This window comes from Myotis davidii, unplaced genomic scaffold (genome assembly GCF_000327345.1).
Source record: "Myotis davidii unplaced genomic scaffold, ASM32734v1 scaffold218, whole genome shotgun sequence".
In the NCBI taxonomy this organism is placed as follows: Eukaryota; Metazoa; Chordata; class Mammalia; order Chiroptera; family Vespertilionidae; genus Myotis; species Myotis davidii.
This window is the reverse complement of record NW_006289235.1, coordinates 2002853-2011564: the sequence shown is the minus strand read 5'-3', so window position 1 is coordinate 2011564 and position 8712 is coordinate 2002853.

Below are 8712 nucleotides of genomic sequence, written 5' to 3'. Positions count from 1 at the left end.
ATATGCAAATTAACCGCCATCTTTGTTGGCATCTAATTTGCATATCACCCTGATTAGCCAATGGGAAGGGTAGCAGTCGTATGCCAATCACCATGTTTCTCTTTTATTAGATAGGATGTATAATCACTATGTTATATACCATAAAGTATATAATTGTGTATGTCAACTATTATTTTAAAATATTTTTTTTAAGAATTTTTTTAAGACATTTTATTGAGTTTTCACAGAGAGGAAAGGAGAGAGATAGAGAGTTAGAAACATCGATGAGAGAGAAACATCGACCAGCTGCCTCCTGCACACTCCCCACTGGGGATGTGCCTGCAACCAAGGTACATGCCCTTGACCGGAATCGAACCTGGGACCTTTCAGTCCGCAGGCCGACGCTCTATCCACTGAGCAAAACCGGTTTCGGCATTTTAAAATATTTTTAAAAGAGCCAGGAGAGGGTTTTAATGCGCATCTTACAGATATGAGGCATCTGGAGCATCTTCACTGTGAGAAAAGTGTTATAGGACATTGTCTATCCATTCAAATATGAATACATGAAGTATAGAGTATCAGTTTCATCCCAGGATCCATCTTTTATGGAAATAGAACCAACTATTTTTTAGTTGAGCACCTGTTTCCCAGAATTAAGTCTACGTTTCTCATCCTCCATTGCAGTTAGGTATGACTGCATAACCTTGTTCCCACAATTGGGGCATAATAAAAATTAAATTGGGAAGACAAAGTATGAGTTTTCCTCCTGTCTCCCTCATTCTTGCTGCTGTTTGGAATGGGAATTTGATGGCTGCAGTAGCCATTCAGACTATAAAAGGGAAGTCACATGTTAATAATGTAATTTTTCTGTATCCCTGATGATCATGGAATTACTGTACTGGCTGTCAGGTGTGTCTTCTTATTTTGAGAGAGAAGTAAATTTTCATTGTCCTTAACATCTGTTATTTTTTACTTTCTATCCCTTTTAACCAAACTCTAATTCCAATGAATATCAGGAAGGATCCCTGTCAACCTGCTATGGGCAAGTACTATATTAGTCACTAGGGAGTTTGAGGTAAAAAAGAAAAACACAATGCCTTGTCGTCACAGAGCTTACAATCTAGTTGGGGAAGATAGACAATAAACAAGGTTTTAAAAGAATATGATTATGAATGATAATCATATGACGGATAGTCACTTTGGATTGCAAAGTTTCCTCACAATTAAAAGGGAAGGAAAGACCTTTACGAAGCAGTGACATTTGAGTTGTTACCTGAATAGGCGGACCAATGAATATGAGGATCTGGATAAAAGAACTCCAGACAGGAGAGCGACAAGCACAAAGGGAGGAATGAAGTTGGCATCATGTAGAAACAGAAAAAAATGGCTTGTGTGGTTAGAGTAGAGAGGGTAGTGGAAAGTGCAGCAATGGGAGGCGATGACAGAGAAAGGGATAGACGGCAGATCAGACAGGGTTTAATGAGCACTGGAGGAGGACAAAACTAAATACACATTAGAATTTTGTCCTGGCTTCTTTTTTTTTTTTCTACTTCCTTCCTCCCTTATATTTTCCTTTCCCTTTCCTTCATCTTTTCTCCCCTCTTTTCTTTCTTTCAGTCACCTGTATGATGTGGTTCACTATTTCCAGAACCCCAAATCCAGAATTCTATTTTATTGTCTTAGTTCTCGCTTTTAAATATTCAATTATATATATGAAGGACTAGCCTAGGAGATATTTGCCCATTCATAATTTGCATTACAAATTTCAAAGTAATAGCTGTCAAATAAATTTTCAGATAAGAAGCAGTTTGTTACTTTAGGGAACCTCTAAATATGTACATATGTTTATAAATATCATACACTTAAAAGTGTGAACTTACGATCTTTTGTTGATATGGCATTTCTAATTATAGGGTACAACTTTCAGGATACATATCTTTGATTTATTTCAATGTATATTTTTGTTTGCGTTACTACTTTAAAATAGTTTTGAGGTTCTAACAACCAAGTGCTGGGAGGAATCTGCATCTTCTGTTGGTAGTGAATGTACTTTAAGTGATTTTGAGCTCTATAAGAAAGGGTGTGGGGGGGGAAATGGTCACATATGTAATACCCTTTGTAATACTTTAAGCAATAAAAAAATTAAAAAATAAATAAAATAAAATAAAAATATAATACACCTACAAAAAAAAAAAAAAGAAAGGATTTAAAGGGAATCCTAAATTCATTTGTTTCAAAGATGATGTAGGAGTGAAGGGGGAGCTGACAAAAACCCATAAGTCTTTCACAAAATATTTAGTGGGGGGATGAGAAGAAACGTGCAGTGGTCAGTATTTCCAAGATTGGCAAAAATAGAAACCTCCATTCATTGTTGGTAGGAGCATATGTATACTCTTCTAAATTTACTGGAGATTATGTAGGCAATGTGCATTTAATTTTAAAACGGGCATGCATGTTAAATTTCATAGATGTATGCATGGGTTACATTCTAAATTTTCCCTAGTAAAAGTATAGTTAAGCAAATTATGACAGTGATCAATATCCTATTGAAGAATTTTGAAAATGGATTGTAAAACAGTATTTATAGTATGGTTTTTAGGATAAGATATATTGAAGAAGAATATAGAATTGAGATAGAATATAAGAGATAGAGACACTAAAGGTGAATATCTTTTTGATTATGATGTTCAAGTAATTGAGTGTATATCTGATAAAATTGTATTTTGTTCTCCTATTTATACTTTACTTTCCTCCAGTGAAATGTAATTTTATATTAAATAAGAAACTTATTTAGGACAAAATGATTAATGAACTCACGAAGAACATTCATATGATTATAAGACAGTATTTAGGGATTAATGAGGAAATAATAAATGGGAAAATAATGGATTGAAATAAGCCAGTCAATGAAGGAAAAATACCACATGATCTCACTTATTCATGGATAATAAAGACCATTATAAACTTATGGACAATAATAGATACAGAGGCAGAGCTGCCTCAAACTGATTGTCAAACTGCAGGGGGAAGGCCAAGGAGGGTTGGGGGGTAGGAAGGAGGGGGGTAAGAGATCAACCGAAGGACCTGTATGCATGCATATAAACATAACCAATGGACATAAGACACTGGGGGGTAGGGGAGGCCAGGGGATTATCAAGGGCGGGGAAAAAAAGGACACATATGTAATACCCTTTGTAATACTTTAAACAATAAAACAATAACAAAATAATGGATTGAAAATATACTACTTATTTGAAAAATATCATTTCCATATTGGAAGGAGGTAATTTTTATTATATGGAGATGTGCTTTCTCTTTTTAATGATGAGGGGAGCTTCGATGTATTTTAATCTAAGAGTAAACAAATTTAACATTTTGGCAGCTTTACATTATTTTTGATCATATAAACCAAGCAAACAAAAGCTTTTACCTTTGGCAAAGTTTCTGTTGGTCATAAATTTACTTGAAGATAGAAATTGGTCTTGAAGTGAAGGCATTGGATGTACTTTTCTAGTTTATATTCCTTTGGGGGGGGTAGGATGTTTTCTGGTTTATAAACATGCATCTATTAAAGACCCAAGGTGTAAAAGAGTAAGTGCCTTTGAAGAACCAAAGGCAAGTATGGTTAGAGAGTGGATAAATGAATAGATTGACATGGATCTTGGGTGGGGGGTGGGTAAACAGAGACTACATCATGCAACATCCTATAGCTTGTGTTTACCATTTTGTATTTTATTTCAAGAGAAATTGGGAACTGCTGATGCATTTTAATCAAATGGAGTGATATGATCTCTTTATTTTTTAAAGCTCACAATGACGACGATGCGAAAAGGGAGTTTTACTTAGAACAGAGGAGACTTGGGTGGGGATTAAAGGGTGAACAGGCTGAGTGAGGATTTGGAGAGATCAGTTAAGATGTCCTAATAGTTATCTAACCATGAACGTATTGTGATTTGGACTAGAAAATGGGCGTTGCACTTTGAAGAAAAACTTTTTGATTGTAGGACCTAATTTTGTTGAGGCTTGATTAAAGGATGGGGAGGGAGAAAGAGAAATCCTAGATGATTTGAAGAATCTGGCAGAATTTTAGTAAATGGTTGTTCCTTTTCTTAAGGTAATATACAGCTGAGGAGGTACAGGTTTCAAATGGAATGTAGTCTATTTTTAAATTCTGAAGTGTATTTGTTCAGTAGCTTGTCGTAAATATATGTCTGAAGTCAATGGAGCTCATTTAAAAAGTATGTCCTCTTAATTAATTATTCATCCTCAAGGAAAGTGTCAATGACTCTGAAAGTCAGCAGTTTTTGAGGTTTTTTTTAATTAAAGAAACCATTCTTGAAATGATGACATCCAAAAATCTATCATACTAGGAAATAATTGCCCAATTTAAACTATTGTTTGTTAATAACTTTCATAGAGAATAGCATAAGAACTCTTTTTTTAATATATTTTATTGATTTTTTACAGAGAGGAAGGGAGAGAGATAGAGAGCTAGAAACATCGATGAGTGAGAAACATCGATCAGCTGCCTCCTGCACATCTCCCACTGGGGATGTGCCTGCAACCCAGGTACATGCCCTTGACCGGAATCGAACCTGGGACCTTTCAGTCCGCAGGCCGACGCTCTATCCACCGAGCCAAACCGGTTTCGGCAGCATAAGAACTCTTTTGGATTCGAAATAGAGAGTAATCTGGCATGCTATATTTAGGAATACAGACCTTAAATAACTATTCTGCAATGAAAGAGCCTTTGTTGATAGATGTAAAGGTATGGTTATAAATTCATCTTTGTTTTATATTGAAAAGTATGATACCTCTCCCATGGCCAGTGTGGCTTAGTGATTGAGTGTTGACCTATGAAGAATGAGGTCACCAGTTTGATTCTCAGTCAGGGCACATGCTTAGGTTGCAGGCTCAATCCCCAGTATGGGGTGTGCAGAAGGCAACAGACCAATGATTCTCTCTCATCATTAATGTTTCTATCTCTCTCTCCCTCTCCCTTCCTCTCTGAAATAAATTTAAAAAACTATATATTTTTTAAAGTAAATTAATATTAATGTTATAGAACATGTATACAATTTTTAAATATACTGAATGCAAGTAGTACCCTTTGTATGAAACTAAACAAAAATTAAATACCTTCAAAAATATTTTATTCTCAATTTCCCCTAGACTGAAAAAACAATTACTCAAATTTTATATGCTGTCCACATATTCTGCCTATTTATTGCAGCCTAACGAAGAATATTTGTACATTATTTTTCAAAATCATGTAAGGAAAACAATTATTTTAAAGGAAAGAATGAGTCTGGGACTGAGACTTTTTTTTTTACACTTGCAACACAAAGTTACTTTTCCTGCAGCAATTTCAACAATGAAGGCTTTTTACTAAGTATATACTGTTGTTGAGAGATATAAATAATAACTTGGTTGGTCAAAATAGAGAGAATCAAGCCTAAAGCCTTCCTGTTTGACCTCCAGTACATAAACTCAGAAGCTTCATGGTCCCATCTTTCTCTTGAGACTTTGGGTATAATTTTGTTTACAGCTCATGTCATATGTGCTTGAGTTTGCAGTAACTGAGCATTTTGGGGCTCTAGGCACTATACAAGATAGTTGGTATATGCCACAAAGAAAAAATAATAATTAAACCAACAAACTATTGAAGTGTTTACGATCCTCAATGATCTAATGACCTTTCTGAAAAGGTGACATTTATGGTGGGAAGTTCTGAACTATGAAAAATTAGGGGGAACAAGGAGAATATTAACTTCAGAGAAATAGTATGTGTCAAGGCCCTCAGGCTTGATTCACTTGGTGAACTTATGGAACTGAAAGAGGGCAGTGTCTGTGGAGCTGAGAGAGCAGCCTGAGCCACGTGCCATAAAGTGAAGTAGGAGAGTTTGAGAGGACTTTTGAGTCTAGAAAGAGTTATAACTTTATTCTAAGGTCATTAGGAAATCACTGATGGATTTTAGAGCTACAATGATGAGATGTTCACTTTTAAGGGGGTCACTCTAATGTTGTTTCCCATGAGAAAATACAGAGAGGGCAAGAGGTAGGCAGGTACAGAGTTTAGGTCATGTATGGATTGGCTGGAAGAAATTGTGCTTGCCTAGGCCAGTGGTCAGCAAACTGTGGCTCATGAGCCACATGCGGCTCTTTGGCCCCTTGAGTGTGGCTCTTCCTAAGCCTTAGGAGTACCCTAATTAAGTTAATAACAATGTACCTACCTATATAGTTTAAGTTTAAAAAATTTGGCTCTCAAAAGAAATTTCAATCGTTGTACTGTTGATATTTGGCTCTGTTGACTAATGAGTTTGCCGACCACTGGCCTAGGCAACCAGGTTAGATAAAGTTTCCAACGTAATTGCTCAAAGATTTTCAAAAGCTAGATAAACACTAGACATGAACAGATATACTGCTCAGAAAAATAGGTTCCCTTGTCCCAGCAGAGCCCTCGGTGGCATAGATGCTCATGACACTAGGGCCCAAGCTAGCGTCTGCCAAGTTCTGGAAATTTCAGTTATGACCCTGTCCTGTCGTACTTGGATATTACATCACCATTGCAGAAGAACTTGAACTAATAATCTTTATACTTTCATTTCAAGGATTATTTATATAAATATCTGGTTTTCCTGGTCCTTAAACTAAGAGTCAGCAAGGCCACATCATCATCAGTGGCTGAAAAGGATCCCTTCATCCAGCTTTGCAGAAGTCTGGATGGAAAGCACATAAGTAGATTTCTCCTTCAGCAGCTCTTTCACTTTTTTTTAACCTCTCCCAGGGATGTTTATTGATGAGAGAGAGAGAGAGAGAGAGAGAGAGAGAGAGAGAGAGAGAGATATTGATCAGTTGCAACCCGTGCCAACCTGGGATTGAACTCACAACCTAAGTATGTGCTGTGGCCAGGAATAAAACCCATAACCTTTTGGTGTATGGGGCAGTATTCCAAACAACTGAACTACCCATCCAGGGCAGCTTTACTTGGGCAAGGGTAGTGGAAATTATGATAGAAAAATATAGCTTCATGTGTAATATAATTTGCAGTGAGTACTGACAGGATATGAAGATGAGTTGGATGACAGAGATTGGTTTGGAGAAAGTAAGAATCATAAAGGAATGCCAGATAGTAGATGGTAGGCCATTTAGCTGAAATTCTTAACTCAAAAGCATCCATTACATCAATTAACAACTACGAACTGATTGTGTCCAGTGTAGAATTCATCTGCTTTTTGTGCTGACTTTGTGTTCTAAATTCTCCTCCACCCTCTTAAACTGTCACTTACTTTTTAGAACTATATAATTTAATGCTTTACTTTTTATTGGTATTGAAGAAAAGGTGCTTGTGCTTCTTAGGGAACTAATATGAGTAGCAAAACTTAGCTCAAAAGCAGTTGCATGGATGTTCATTGAAGTAGTGTTTTAATAGTGAAATACCATAAATATCCTCAGTGCCTGAGATGAAAAACTATTGAGTCACTAAAAATGATGTATCATATCAGCAGTTTTCAATTGGTCATGCTATTACCACAAGATGATATTCTACAATGGTGTGATTTTTTTTATTGTAATGACAAGGGAGGGCCAGGAATACTGCTAAACATTCTACAATGCAAAGGACAGCCCCCCGCCCAACAAAGAATTATCCAGTGTCACTTTTGAGAAACCCCATATTATGTCTATGTATAACAATAATGATATATTATAAATACATAATTTTGAATGGAAAGGTAAGGTTTAGAATTACAGGAAAGGATGACAGTGTATTACTTATTTTAATGCTAGCTATTATAGCAAAGCAAAGCCAAAATTTCAGTGGCTGAACAAAATAGGCATTTATTGTTTGCTCGTCACAGACCATGGCAGTTCATAGTGGCATGTGGCTTTCCTACGTTCAGTTATGTAGGGATTTAGACCTCTTTCATCTTATTGCTTCACCATTTCTTTACTCTCAGAATCCTCTACATTCAACCATTGGATGAGGGAAAAGAGTGGAAAAGACACATTCGTTTTTGAAAATTCAAAACTCAGAATTGACACAAATTACTACTACTCATATTCCACTGGGAGAAACTAATAAAATAACCACACCTGGTGTGACAAGGGCTATAAAATGTAGTTACAGGTGAGGAGCTTCTTTCTCAGCAATGTGAATGGGGGACATAGATTGTTATGGGCAGCTAGGTAGCTCTGTGAAGGACACCTAATATTTAAGTAAATTTGCATACACACACCTACACACTCACACAATACCATCTATTGTTTATGGCCAGGGAAAGATTTATTGAAAATAGAACATTTGGACTGAATTGGTGAACATAAAATTCATGTATTCAGCTGTGAAGAGGAGAACAGGAGACTAGGTCTAGAGATAAGGGAGCAAAATTATCTTCAAACATATCTGGATTGTTTTATTTTATGGTTAGACTAAAGGCCCGGTGCCCAAAAATTTGTGCACTCGGGGGGAGGGGGGTCCCTCAGCCCGGCCTGTGCCCTCTCGCAGTCTGGGACCCCTCAGGAGATAACGACCTGCTGGCTCAGGCCTGCTCCCGGGTGGCAGAGGGCAGGCCCAATCCCTAGGTGCAGCCCCTGGTCGGGCTCAGAGCAGGGCCAATTGGGGAGTTGGGATTCCATACCCTGTCACGCACTGAGCAGGGTCAATCGGGGTTGGGGAGCTCTGCCCTGTCATGCACAGAGCAGGGCCGATAAGGGGGTTGGAGAGCTCCCCCC